Source organism: Heloderma suspectum, chromosome 6 (assembly GCF_057233095.1).
Source record: "Heloderma suspectum isolate Gila_16-S chromosome 6, 16-S_ref, whole genome shotgun sequence".
In the NCBI taxonomy this organism is placed as follows: Eukaryota; Metazoa; Chordata; class Lepidosauria; order Squamata; family Helodermatidae; genus Heloderma; species Heloderma suspectum.
This window is the reverse complement of record NC_139463.1, coordinates 118,116,070-118,129,613: the sequence shown is the minus strand read 5'-3', so window position 1 is coordinate 118,129,613 and position 13,544 is coordinate 118,116,070.

The window sequence follows — 13,544 nt, the reverse complement described above, 5'->3', positions numbered from 1 at the left end:
CTCACCACACCCAGTCACACTCACACACACCAATGGAAGCTCTCATTACAGGATGAGACACTCAAGTCTAAGCAGGGAAAAATACATACAAGTGCAACTAATGGACATGAAGGTGCCCAGAGGACAGGGTCTATGTTCCCCCAGCAGTTCTTGTATTCACAGTATAAAAACACAAAGAAAATAGAATTCCTTACAGTTTGAAGTCAGAGAATGATTGCCAAGGAAGTTCCTTGAAAGAAAATTCCGGAAAATGGGAAGTGATCTGAGAAACCATCCCACCAATAAGGAGGTCCCCTGACTTGTATGACCCATGTGGAACAGGGATAGGATCAGTTGAGAGGCATTTCATGGCATCTTCTTCACAAACCCATTGAAGCAGCAGAAGTAACAACAGCAACACTATCAGCCCACTATTCTGGCAGCAAAGATGACGTCTAAATGCAAACTGTCTTGCAACCATCTACAGCAGCTGCTGGACTGTGGAGGCTACCTTGGCTGGCTCCTGATTTTGCCAATATGATTCATGAAGGGAGAGATTTGTCTTCTCTGTAGTAGGAGCAGGGTTAGAAAGGGGTACCTTAGAAAGCCAACAGAGACAGTCAATAGACTGATGAAGTCTGGCCCATTGACCTGAAGAAACTAGTGTTAGAGATCAAAGTGACAGAGCCCTGCCTGTCTCTTGTCCTGCAAGGCACAAGTGGAGAGGTTCATGTAAACATTTTTCTACTGCATTCATGGTTGTTTCCTAGCATTCTGAAAATCTACTGGGTCTTTCTCAGGGGAGAAGAAAAATAGAAAATTACATTGATATAGATAATAATAGAGGAAATAATTACATCTTGGCTCTGGGTAGCAATATTGATTGCAAACTTCTTTTTTTCAAATCCGAAGAGAAGTTTGTTGTTGTTTCTTCCTAGGACAACATGCAGATAGGGATGGCGGAGAATTTCTCCACGAATCTTCGGGAGGCCAAGCGCCGATGCATTCGGCCCCCCGAAAGTGTTGGGGAAATTCTCCGCCGGCCCCCCACCCCCCCCGGGATGGGACTTACCTTCAGCGAATGTCCCTCCTGGCGGCGGGTCCTGGCGGCGGTTCGGCGGTGGTTCGGCGGCGGTTCGGCGGGGGCGGGGGCGGCGGCCAGTCTCCCGACCGGCTGCCGCCACCACCATTACAAAATAAAAAAGTAAACACACACACACACGCCCGTGATAGGCTACGTGATGATTTACGTAGCCTATCACGGCTAGATTTACAAAGTCAGCCATGATAGGCTACGTAAATCGTCACGTAGCCTATCACGGGTGACTTTGGGGAAAAAAAAAAGCGCATACGCAAATGGCGGCGGCCCATGGGCGCCGCCAGTTGCGTTCCTTATTTTGGCACATCTAGTCTACGTAAAGATTTACGTAGACTACGGCGAAAATAAGGGCAACGCAAATAGCGTTCCCTCTTTTTCGCCGTAGTCTATGTAAATGTTTACGTAGACTAGACGTGCCAAAATAAGGAATGCAAATGGCGGCGCCCATGGGCCGCTGCCATTTGCGTATGCGCTTTTTTTTTCCCAAAGTCACCCGTGATAGGCTATGTGACGATTAACGTAGCCTATCACGGCTGACTTTGGAAATCTAGCCTTGATAGGCTACGTTAATCGTTACGTAGCCTATCATGGGTTTTTTTTTCCCTTCACTTTTTCTTTCGTAGCCGGGGAGACGGGGCGCTTCTCCCCGGCCTGAATTTCGGCTGGGCGAGGCAGGGCGCCTCCCTCCCTCACCTGAACTTTTGGGGGAGAAGCGAAGCTCCTCCCCCCCACCGCGAATCACCCCTGTGAAAAGGTAAGTGACTTTCGTACATCCCTACATGCAGATGGGTTTGAATTGTGAGGAAATATATGCAACTATTTCTGGTCATAAGATAAATTCCACAGCCTAATAGGGCATGATGAAGTTCTCCATGCAGAATCAGAGGGGCCCCAATTCAAAAAGAGAAGCGAATTGGGAGTCAAAATGTCTCAGACTGATAATAAATGGTTGTACCTAAGAACATTTAGTCATGGAACATAAGAGGAAATAAGATCCATGATATGGTTTGCTACCCTCTCAAGGTCCAATGTAGTCTATGCAGAGTCCATGCTTTTGGGTGCATAAGCATCAATGCATGTGACCCAAAAGTGTTTGCCCTAAAAACATTCATGGCTGCTCATATACTAGGGATGTTGTGGGCACACGACTGGGTTCGGGAATTCATCAGGCTCCCCCTGCCTGTGACCCCCGGACTGCGCCCGCCAAGACACTGTCCTTGCTCACCCCCCACTCACACCCACTCATGCCTGCTCACACTCTCCAGGACTCAATACGATCCTGTTCAGTGAGCGCCCACCATTTTCTCGCTTTTGATTGCTACGTAAAACAGGAAGTGTAAAAAATGTGCATATTTAAATATGCGCAGTTTGGAGCTGGGAAAGCTAAATAAGCACAATATTAGGGGGATTATACCTCTAATATTGCGCTTATTTAGCTTTCCCAGCTCCAAACTGCACATATTTAAATATGCGCATGTTTTTAACTTCCTGTTTTACATAGCAATCAAAGGCGCAAAAATGGCGGGCGCTCACTGAACAGGGTCGTGGTGAGCATAGGGAACTCACCAAGCTCGTGGGCGGCCTGTGCGCAGGTCCAGGGATGTGCAAGCGGAGGCACCACTTTGGTGAGCGCCCAGAGAAACCGAGCTAGAGTGAGTTCTTACATCCCTATCATATACACACCACCACCTCTGCAGCCACCACTTCACCTTCCCCTGCCCAGGAGAGCCTTTTGAACATAAATGGGGCAGGAGAAGTGAGACATAGGAGTGGCAGAAGAGGCTTCATCTTCTTGGTGTAGAATCTTGACCTGCTGATTATCACATTGGGGCTCCAAATGCCATCATCCCAGGTGGGACACTGACAATATTTGCATGAGTTTGCACCAACGGAGGCCTTCCTTTAGTGGAAATTGAGGAAAATAGCATCCATTTCCTTCTGGGGGTGGTGGTAGATGTAGTCCCAGTGCACTTCTCAGTAGAAAAGTACCCCCCCCAAGTAAGATGTTAGTTTTCTTTCTTCTGCTGCGTCAGCTGCCACCTCCTCATTTTACTGCCCTAGCAAGTGTGATTAGTCCTTCTGGGGATGGGAAGATGGAATTTAGAGATACAAAGATGTGGAAGGTGCTTGAGGTATAGGTTCAGTGTGATTTGATTTCTGATACATCCCTAGGAGGGATGTATCAGAAATTCATTTAAGTTCATTTTTGATCAGGAGTGAAAACTTGCTTTGGCTATCTATCCTTTGCAATAACTTTCAACATCCCTAATCTTGAAGGCCCTGCTCCTGTGCTTAATTCCAACCTGAAACACAAATGAAATCTAGAACACTGTTTTCCTCCATATATATGCAACTCTGTCAGATGGCTACACACCCCACAAATGGGTTACAGTCCTGCCAGTTGTCTTTGGTAGATGGCTAGGGCTGTGGACCTGGTCCCTCACAAGCATCCTCTCCAGGACTAAGAAGTGAGAGTGATGAAACAAGCAGGGTGGTTACTAGGAGACAGATGGTGCTAGTCATATAGTGAGTTGATATTTTCATGTAAGCATATTATCATGTCAAGCTTGTGGTAGTGAAGGCAATGAGGACAATATCTCTCTCTGTATAGCCTCCTTAGGTATCCATCCAGTTGAACTTTTTCAAGTGGTTAAGTGTTTATTACATATTTACCCTGGAAATTCATCCATCTGTCAATCTGTCTGTTCAACCATCAATCCATCCATTAGGGATCGATGAATATGAATATGTAAATTTCTCTCATCTTCACTTGTCTAGTCTTAAGCTCAGTTCATTGAACACCACACTCTCAGCCCAACCTACCTCACAGGGTTGTTGTTGTGAGGATAAAATGGAGAGGAGGAGGATAATGTAAGCCGCCTTGGGTTCCTTGCAAGAGGAAAAAGGTGGGATATAAATGCAATAATAAACCTTTGATTATTTGTTCCAATCTTAAGTGCAGTTTATACTGTATTTTGAGAATTTTTTTAAATTTCAGCTTTATATTAAAATATGTATGGTTTTTGTGTGTGCACTTCTCCAATTACAAGCACTGGATGTTTGAACATTACATTCCTTAGTATTTACATTTTGTGTGTACTTCCCCCTAATAAATTCGTATTGGTATGAATTTTTAATTTGAGAAATTTGTTGCAATATTCAGAGATATGCCCTACCCAACGCCAGCTTGTCTGGCTGAAAGAGGGGGGGCATTGAGGGCGGGTGGGGTGACAAGACGTAGGGGCCTCTGATTGGTGCATTCCAGTGGCACCACCATGCAAGGAGGGGCAGGCTGAGTTGCTTTAAACTCAGCCCTCCTCCCACTCTCAGTTCTCTGGCTCGACGCAGCTAGAGAGAACTACAGGTTCACCAAGAGACAACGAAGGACACCTGCCTGCTGGAGACCGGCTTCGTCGCCTTCCCAGCCACATGAACTCGGCGTGCAATCTGCGCGCCCAAAGCCTCGCTGACGTTGAGGCCTAACTAGTGCTGAGTAGAGGGGAACTAGTACTTCGTGGCGGGGCGTGCGTGCTCCTGCAGGGCTCCATCGTGGCCGCTGCCTCCCCTGCTGGCAGAGGCGCCGGTGTTGGTGATGGAGCACGTTTGGGCGCTGTGCCTACGGGCCTTGGTGGTTGAGGCTGCGGCGCATCCACACACCCCTTTCCTCGGCTGGCGCTTGCCGCCCCGGTCGGAGCACCTGCGGCCGTGCCGGTGCGCGTCTGGGAGCGGCGCCGTCGTTCCTCTCCTGCAGGGGCGTAGGCGCTCGCGGAGGCTGAGCGCCCGCCCCTCCCTCTCACCGGTTGCGACATGCCCGTGCCACCGCGGCCCCTGGGTTGCCGGCCCTCACGGCTGGGCGCATGTGTGTGGGCGCCGCCCTCCGTCAACTGGCGCCTGCCCTCAGCGAGCACGCCAGCAGCTGTGCCCGCGCATGCCCGGGTGCCGTACTGTCATTCCCTCCCCTGCAGGGGCACCGGCGCTCGCGGAGGCCGAGCACCCACCCTCCCTCTCCCCAGCTACGGCATGCCTGCACCGCCGTGGCCCCAGGGTTGCAGGCCCTCGCGGCGGGGCGCTTGTGTGTGAGCACCGCCCCCCCAGCATCAGCATAATCCCCGAACAGGTAAGTGACTTTCGTACATCCCTAGATGATAGATAGACAGGCAGGCAGGCAGGCAGGCAATTAGCATAATCTGTTGCTTGGCTTTAATTAATTAAGGGCAAAATCCTATCCAGATAGGCCGCCACCTCTGAACTCAGAGCCGACCTCCTATCCAAAGCAGGGCAGGAGAAGCACAGAGGGTTTGTTCCCTCTGTGTTTCTCCTGCCCTACATTTTTGGCTAGGCAGCCGATGGTGGCTATCTTGCTCCAAGAGGACAGAGCTGGGAAACAGGCTGCTGTATGTCACATGGGATGTGTCGTACAGGCATTTCCGCCCTCTCTGCCCCAGAACTCCCCCAGCTATGCCCCTTTTGGGCTGCTCTGCTCCATGCTCCTCTTGTGAATGTAGAGGATGGAGCTGTTCCATGCTGCCTCCAAGGCAGCACAGAAAAGGGGGGAGGTCGGTTCTTCTGGAGTTTTCTATGGGGCAGTGATTTTTCTTTTTTTAAATTTGTGTGGGTGCTGCCATATTTTGGACAGCATTCAGGCTATGTACTACGTATTCATCTTCATAAAACTAGAGAACTGAGTACTGAGTGCTAAATATAAAATTTCTGAAAATAAAATTGCGATTTAAACAGAATATGTTTCTAGCCCTTATGGGTGCAAACGTAGTATTGAACATGTGTAGGCACGAAAGTCACTTACCTGTCGTCGAAGGCCGTTCGCGGTGGAGGGGAGGCGCTTCGCTGGTCCCCCTGCAAAGTTCAGGCCGGGGGGGAGGCTTCCCGCCTCGCCCGGCCGAAATTCAGGCCGGGGAGGAGGCGCCTTGCCTCGCCCGGCGGCGAACTCGAAAGTAAAAAAAAAAAAAAAAACGCCCCCTGATAGGCTACGTGACGATTCACGTAGCCTATCACGGCTAGATCTGCAAAGTCAGCCGCGATAGGCTACGTGAATCGTCACGTAGCCTATCACGGGTGACTTAAAAAAAAGCGCGTACTCGAATGGCGGCCCCCATAGGGAGCCGCCATTCGCGTTCCTTATTTAGTCGCTGTAGTCTACGTAAATGTTTACGTAGACTACGGCAAAAATAAGGGCAACGCAAATAGCATTGCCCTTATTTTCGGCGTAGTCTTCATAAACATTTATGTAGACTACAGCGACCAAATAAGGAACGGGAATGGCAGCTCCCTATGGGGGCCGCCATTATCCATACACTCTTTTTTTTTTTTTCAAAGTCACCCGTGATAGGCTACGTGACGATTCACGTAATCACGGCTGACTTTGCAAATCTAGCCGTGATAGGCTACGTGAATCGTCACGTAGCCTATCAGGGGGCGTTTTTTTTTTTTCTTTAATTGTAATGGCGGCGGCGGCAGCTGGTCGAAAGACCGGCTGCCGCTCCCGCCTCGCTCGAACACCCGCCGAACCGCCGGCCGGACCAGCCACCGGGAGGGACATTCGGTGAAGGTAAGTCCCGTCCCGGGGGGGGGGTGCGGGGGGGTGCGGAGAATTTCTCCCCGAAACTTGTTAGGGGGGCCGAACACGTTGGTGCTCAGCCCCCCGAAGTTTCGGGGAGAAATTCTCCGCCATCCCTAAGGCACCGTGCCTAATGTTGTTTATATGCAGCCCTGGCTCAGAGATTCTCTGTTGAACAAAGAAGCTGGAGTTCTCATAGTTAATTGTTGTTAGTTAGATCCAGAAGTTACATAGTTGTGGGGGCACTGATTGCTTCAAATACATCTCTAATAAATGTTTTTAAGATGGGGACTTTAGCAAGACTTGGGAAGATTTTGTCTTGGGCAGATTTAGCTTTCCTCCACCTTGCCTTTGCAGATCCATTATACTACACATTGCAGTTCCCTGATTTGGGGAAATAATGTCTTACTGTAAGATGGTTGAAATAACAATATGTGTAGCATCACATAGTGGTGGTTAAGGAAATGGACAAGCTGAACAAGGGCTTTGTTTCCAGCTGGGGTACACAAACCTGCATGCATGCCTGATGACTGGTTTTCAAGAAGGGGAGTTCTTGTGCAGTTTCTGAGATGGTTTCCATCACTGTATGTGCCTTGCACGGTAGTACATGGCTGTGTCTTCAGGCTTTAGACCACTCAGTTGAAGGAAGACCTGTTTTTTTGAGGTGTCTCTTGTGACAGTGATCTGATTTCAGAGAGCACTATTATAGTAACTGGTTCCACTGAGTGTAATATGCCCAGCCTGCTCCAGTCTCTTTCCTGGGGGCTGGTGGACCCAGTCCATATAGCTGCTTCCTACTGAAATTCCAGAGACTGTACAGGTTGGTTGTAGAGGATCGCCTGGCCTCTTGACACCACCGCCAGATTCCGTAATGGTAGCCTGGGATGAAATGTCTGTATCAGAAAATAAAATGGGAAGATTAAAACAAACAAACAAAAGATGAAGAAAATAACATGAGGATATTGGATTGAAAATCACTGGATTGTCTACATAAGGAGGTAAAGAGATGTTTTTCTTACATGCAGGGAAGATGAGTAAGAACCATATCAAGATCTTCAATTCCATGACTGGAATGATTGCCAATGAATTACAGGGGCTGAAAGGAATCTGATTTCTACAAGGGTCTGTGAATTTTCTAACCCTGACCTTCCCTCCCCTCTAAAGAAGGCTGCACCACAAAGTCATTTGTATGATGCTTTTGGTACCGCTAACATAAGAGAGAACTACAGGCTCAGACTGGATGATATGAAGAACGAGTTGCTCCCATTAAGAGCTACAGTCCCAAATCTCCTCCTTGCATCTGGCTGGAAATATCTAATGAGTGCAGGTGTGTAATGTGAGGTCATCTGACTTGGAGACTCACTGTCATATACAAGCTGGGGGGGTAGAATATGAATATATATATATATATATATATATATATATATATATACACACACACACACACACACATACACCCCCCCCTCTCTCTCTCTCTCTCTCTCTCTCTCTATATATATATATATATATATATATATATACTTTGTTTATCGCTCCCATGTGTTTGTTTGTTTTAAAGTAGATGCTAAACTGCTAAGAGCTGTAATCTAAATATTGTTTTATTGAATACCTGCTTTTATATGAAGGAGCGTATCAGACCCCTGTGAACCCACAGGTATAGATGATGTTGGGACAATTACTAAGGTGATCCTGCCTGTCAGAGAAAAGCATTTTTCTGATCTTGGTTCCTGGGGGTTTCCTTTCAACAACTTCTACATTCCTGAGCCTGATAAAACATTGCCCAGTTTGTACAGTACATAAAGGAAGAATCAAACGTTTCAGTCCAATATTTAGTCAGTTCAAAATCCATATGTAAATAACCTTTCTCAGTTCTGCAGCTCCTGCAAAAGGAACCCCTCTCCTCCTTGCAACCACTATCAGGACCATCTCAATGAACTGAAGATATAAATCTCAGAGTCCTGCTGAGACACAACTATTTCAAATGGATGCTTTGGGATATCCTTCCCCAACCTGGTGCCCTCCAGCTGGCTGAGGGCTTCTAGGAGTTGTAGTCTAAAATATCTGGAAGGCACCAGGTTGGGGAAGAATGTTATAGAATGACCCAGAAGGTGTTGCAGCATCACTTGGTGCCCATTGTATGGTCTGAAATATGTAAAAGTTAAGAGCTTTGCTATGAGAAGTGCATTGGTATGAGTCCATCAGCTGCAGCTGTCCATGCTCCTGAGGTTTTGTGCTGGAGAAAACACACCGTGTAGCCCATGTCCACAGTGATAAATACTCAGACATTAAAGCACAGCTGGTAGAAAAGCTGAGGAGGAAGTGGTGTCTGAGCATTGTCTTCCCCCAGGACTTTGTTATTCTCTCAAAGGATATGATTAGAATGCACAGATGTCAGGGCCAGTCAGTGAATTTTTAGTGATTTACAGACATAAAAAAAAGTGTTTGACTGCATGCGTAAGTTTGAAAAATGTACAAGAAAAAAATGCGTACTTTGTGAAAAGATGCACACAAATGCACGTTAATCAATAGGAGAAGAATATGTACATTTCAAAGATGGGCTCACTTGATACGTACATTTGGAGAAATATGAGTGAAAACACGGATGGGTTTTCATGTGAAAAGAAAAGGGGGGAAAGTTCACAATCTGATACTGATGCGAGTAAGAATGAGTTTTGAGATGGAATTCAGAGGATTTTGGTGAGCTCGAGTTTTGCTGATTCACATATCCCTTCGTCTGAGAGAAAAACTGATCTAAATTTTGGGGGATTCATCTAAACACCTCCCACATTCCCAAGTCTGATAAAACACTGTGCTTTTTTTTTTTTTTACATTAAAGTGGAATGCAAACTTTTCACTCCAATATTTAGTTAGCTCAAAATCAGCATGTAAATACCCTTCCTCATTTCTGCAGCTCCTGCAAAATGGACCCCTCTCCTCCTTTCAACAACCATCAGAAACAGCTCAATGAACTGAAGATGTAAATCTCGGAGTCCTTCTGAGACAGGACTATATAATATAGATGCTTTAGAACAGTCGTCCCCAACCTGGTGCCCTCTAGCTGGCCAGGAGTTTCTGAGTGCTCTATTCCAAAACATCTGGAGGGCACCAGGATGTGGAGGGATGGTTTAGAAAGTCCAGAATCTGTCGCATCATCATTTGGTTCTCACCCTATAGTCCTAAATCTGCAAATGTTATGAGATTTGCTATGAAGCGCATTGGAGTGAGACCATGAGCTGCAGCTCTCCGTGTTCCTGAGATTTTGAATGGGGAAAACATACTGTGTGGCCCATGTCCACAGTGATGGATGCTCAACAGAGAAGCACAGCTGGTAGAAGAATGGAGGAGGAAGTGGTGTCTGAGCATTAGTTTCCTCTAGGACTCCGTTGTTCTCTCAAGGGATACTGTCACTCTCAAAGACTTGCTGCAAAAGGACTATTTAATTTGGATGCTTCAGAATGCCCTTCCCAAACCTGATGCCTTCCAGCTGGCTGGGGGATTCTGGGAGCTGTAATACAAAACACCTTGAGGGCACCAGATTGGGGAAGGCTAGTTAGGAAGATACAGAAGCTATTGCAGCATCACTTGGTGCCCACTGTGTTTTTTTCGAAATGAGCAAAAGTTAAGAGATTTGCTATGACGTGCATTGGAGTGAGACCATCAGCTGCAGCTCTCCATGCATCAGAGATTTTGAACTGGAGTAAACACAGTGTGTAGCCCATGTCTGCAGTGATGAATTATTGTTGTTGTTCAGTCGTTAAGTCATGTCCGACTCTTCGTGACCCCATGGACCATAGCACGCCAGGCCTTCCTGCCCTCCGCTCTCTCCCAGAGTGTGCTGAAGTTCATATTCATTACATCGGTGATGCTATCTAGCCATCTCATCCTCTGCCATACCCTTATCCTTTTGCCTTCAATCTTTCCCAGCATCAGGGTCTTTTCCATGGAGTTTCTTTTTGCATTAGGTGGCCAAAATACTTGAGCTTCAGCTTCAATATCTGTCCTTCCAATGAGCAGTCAGGGTTGATTTCCTTTAGGATGGATTGATTTGACCTCCTTGCAGTCCAGGGGACTCGTAAGAGTCTTCTCCAGCACCACAGTTCGAAAGCATCAATTCTTTGGCACTCAGCCTTCCTTATACTCCAGCTCTCACAGCCATACATTGCTACTGGGTAAACCATAGCTTTGATGATACGAACCTTTGTTGGCAAGGTGATGTCTCTGCTTCTTACTATGCTGTCTAGGTGTGCCATAGCTTTCATCCCAAGGAGCAAGCATCTTTTAATTTCATGGCTACAGTAACCGTCTGCGGTGATCTTGGAGCCCAAGAAAGTAAAATCTGTCACTGATTCCATTTCTTCCCTTTCTATATGCTAGGAAGTGATAGGGCCAGATGCCATGATCTGAGCTGTTTTAATGTTGAGTTTCAAACCAGCTTTTAAACTCTCCACTTTCACCCTGAACTAAGGATGGACGGAAGTCCCTTACCTGGTCCCACAGCTGTTTTCGGTGGGGGGGGGGAGGCGCTCCGTTTCTCCCCCCAAAATTCTTGGCAGGTGGGGAGGCACCCCACCCCACCCCTCCCCGCCGAGATTCTAGCCAGGGGGGAGCGCCCCGTCTCCCCGGCCGTGAAAGAAAAAAGTAAAATATATTAAAAAAAAAAACGTGATAGGCTACGGAAAGATTTACGTAGCCTATCACGGCTAGATTTTCAAAGTCAGCCGTGATAGGCTACGTAAATCTTTACGTAGCCTATCATGGCTGACTTTGAAAAAAAAAAAAAAAAGCACGTACGCAAATGGCGGCGCCCATGGGTGCCGCCATTTGCGTTCCTTATTTGTGCACGGGTAGTCTACGTAAAAATTTATTAGAGTACAGCGAAAATAAGGGCAACGTTGCCCTTATTTTCACCGTAGTCTATGTAAATCTTTACGTAGACTACCCGTGCCCAAATAAGGAATGCAAATGGCGGCACCCATGGGCGTCGTGATTTGCATACGTGCTTTTTTTTTTCAAAGTCAGCCATGATAGGCTATGTAAAGATTTATGTAGCCAATCACAGCTGACTTTGAAAATCTAGCCGTAATAGGCTACGTAAATCTTTTTTTTTTTATACTTTACTTGGAAATGGCGGCAGTGGCAGCCGGTCAGAAGACCGGCCGCCGCTGCCGTCACCACTGAACTGCCGCCGAACCGCTGCCAGGACCCGCCGCCGAGAGGGACATTTGCGCGAGGTAAGTCCCATCCCTGGGGGGGGCGGGGGGGTGTCGGAGAATTTCCCCACCAATTTCGGGGGCCGAATGCATTGGCATTCGGCCTCCCGAGAATTCGTGGAAAAATTCTCCGACATCCCTACCCTCAACAAGAGGCTCTTTAGATCCTCTCCACTTTCTGCCATTTGGGTGGTATCTAGGGGTGTCAGAGAATTTCTCTCCGAAACTTCGGGGGTCTGAGTGCCAATGTATTAGGCCCCCCGAAGTAGTTTAAGGGAGAAATTCTCCCCATCCCCGCGCCCCCCGACCCACCCCCGGGATGGGACTAACCTTTCCCGAATGTCACTCCCGGTGGCGGGTCGCAGCGGCGGTTCGGCAGGGCTTCGACAGGGGCGGGGGCGGCAGCCGGTCTTTTGACCGGCTGCCGCCGCTGCCATTCCAAGAAAAGTTAAAAAAAAAAAACACCCCCGTGATAGGCTAAGTGACGATTAACATAGCCTATCACGGCTGACTTTGCAAATCTAGCCGTGATAGGCTACGTTAATCGTTATGTAGCCTATCACGGGGCGTTTTTTTTTTTTTTTACTTTTCTGTTGAAGTTCACGGCCGGGGAGACGGGGCGCTTCTCCCCGGCCTCAATTTCGGCCGGGGGCAAGGTGGGAAGCCTCCCCCCCAGCCTGAATTTCAGCCCGGTGAGGTGGAAGACACCCCCCACTCGCATGAACTTCGGGGGGAGAAGCGAAGTGCCTCCCCCCACCGCGAAAAAAGCTGCGGGACGAGGTAAGTCCCTTTCGTGCATCCTTAGTGGTATCGTCTGTGTATCGGAGGTTGTTGATAATTCTCCTGGCAATCTTAATTCTGACCGGTGATTCATCCCACCTGGCATTTCTCATGATGTACTCTGCATATAAATTAATTAAGCAGGGCGACAATATACTACCTTGTCGTACTCCTTTCCCAAGTTTGAACCAATCGGTTGTTCCATGTCCGGTTCTTACTGTTGCTTCTTGACCCTCATACAGGTTTCTCAGGAGACAGGTAAGGTGGTCTGGTACTCCCATCTCTTTAAGAATTTGCCAGAGTTTGTTGTGATCCACACAAACAAAGGCTTTAGCGTAGTCAATGAAGCAGAAACAGATGTTTTTCTGGAATTCTCTTGCTTTCTCCATGATCCTTTCCCAGTCCTGTGGCCACTGCTGAGTGTTCCAAATGTGTTGGCGTATTGCGTGCAGCACTTTAACAGCATCATCTTTTAGGACCTTAAATAGCTCAGCTGGAATACTGTCATCTCCACTAGCTTTGTTGTTAGGAATGCTTCCTAAGGCCCACTTGACTTCACTCTTGAGGATGTCTGGCTCAAGTTCAGTGACCGCACGATCATGGCTATCAGGGACATTCAGATCTTTCCTGTATAGTTCTTCTGTGTATTCTTGCCACGTCCTCTGAATCTCGTCTGCTTCTGTTAGGCCCCTGCCTTCTTTGTCCTTTATCATGCCCGTCTTTGCACAAAACGTTCCCTTGAGATCTCCGTTTTTCTTGAAGAGATCTCTAGTTTCTCCCATTCTATTGTTTTCCTTGATTTCTTTGCATTGTTCATTTAAGAAGGCCTGCTTCTCTCTCCTTGCTATTCTCTGGAACTCTGCATTCAATTGGATATATCTTTCCCTTTCTCCCTTGCTTT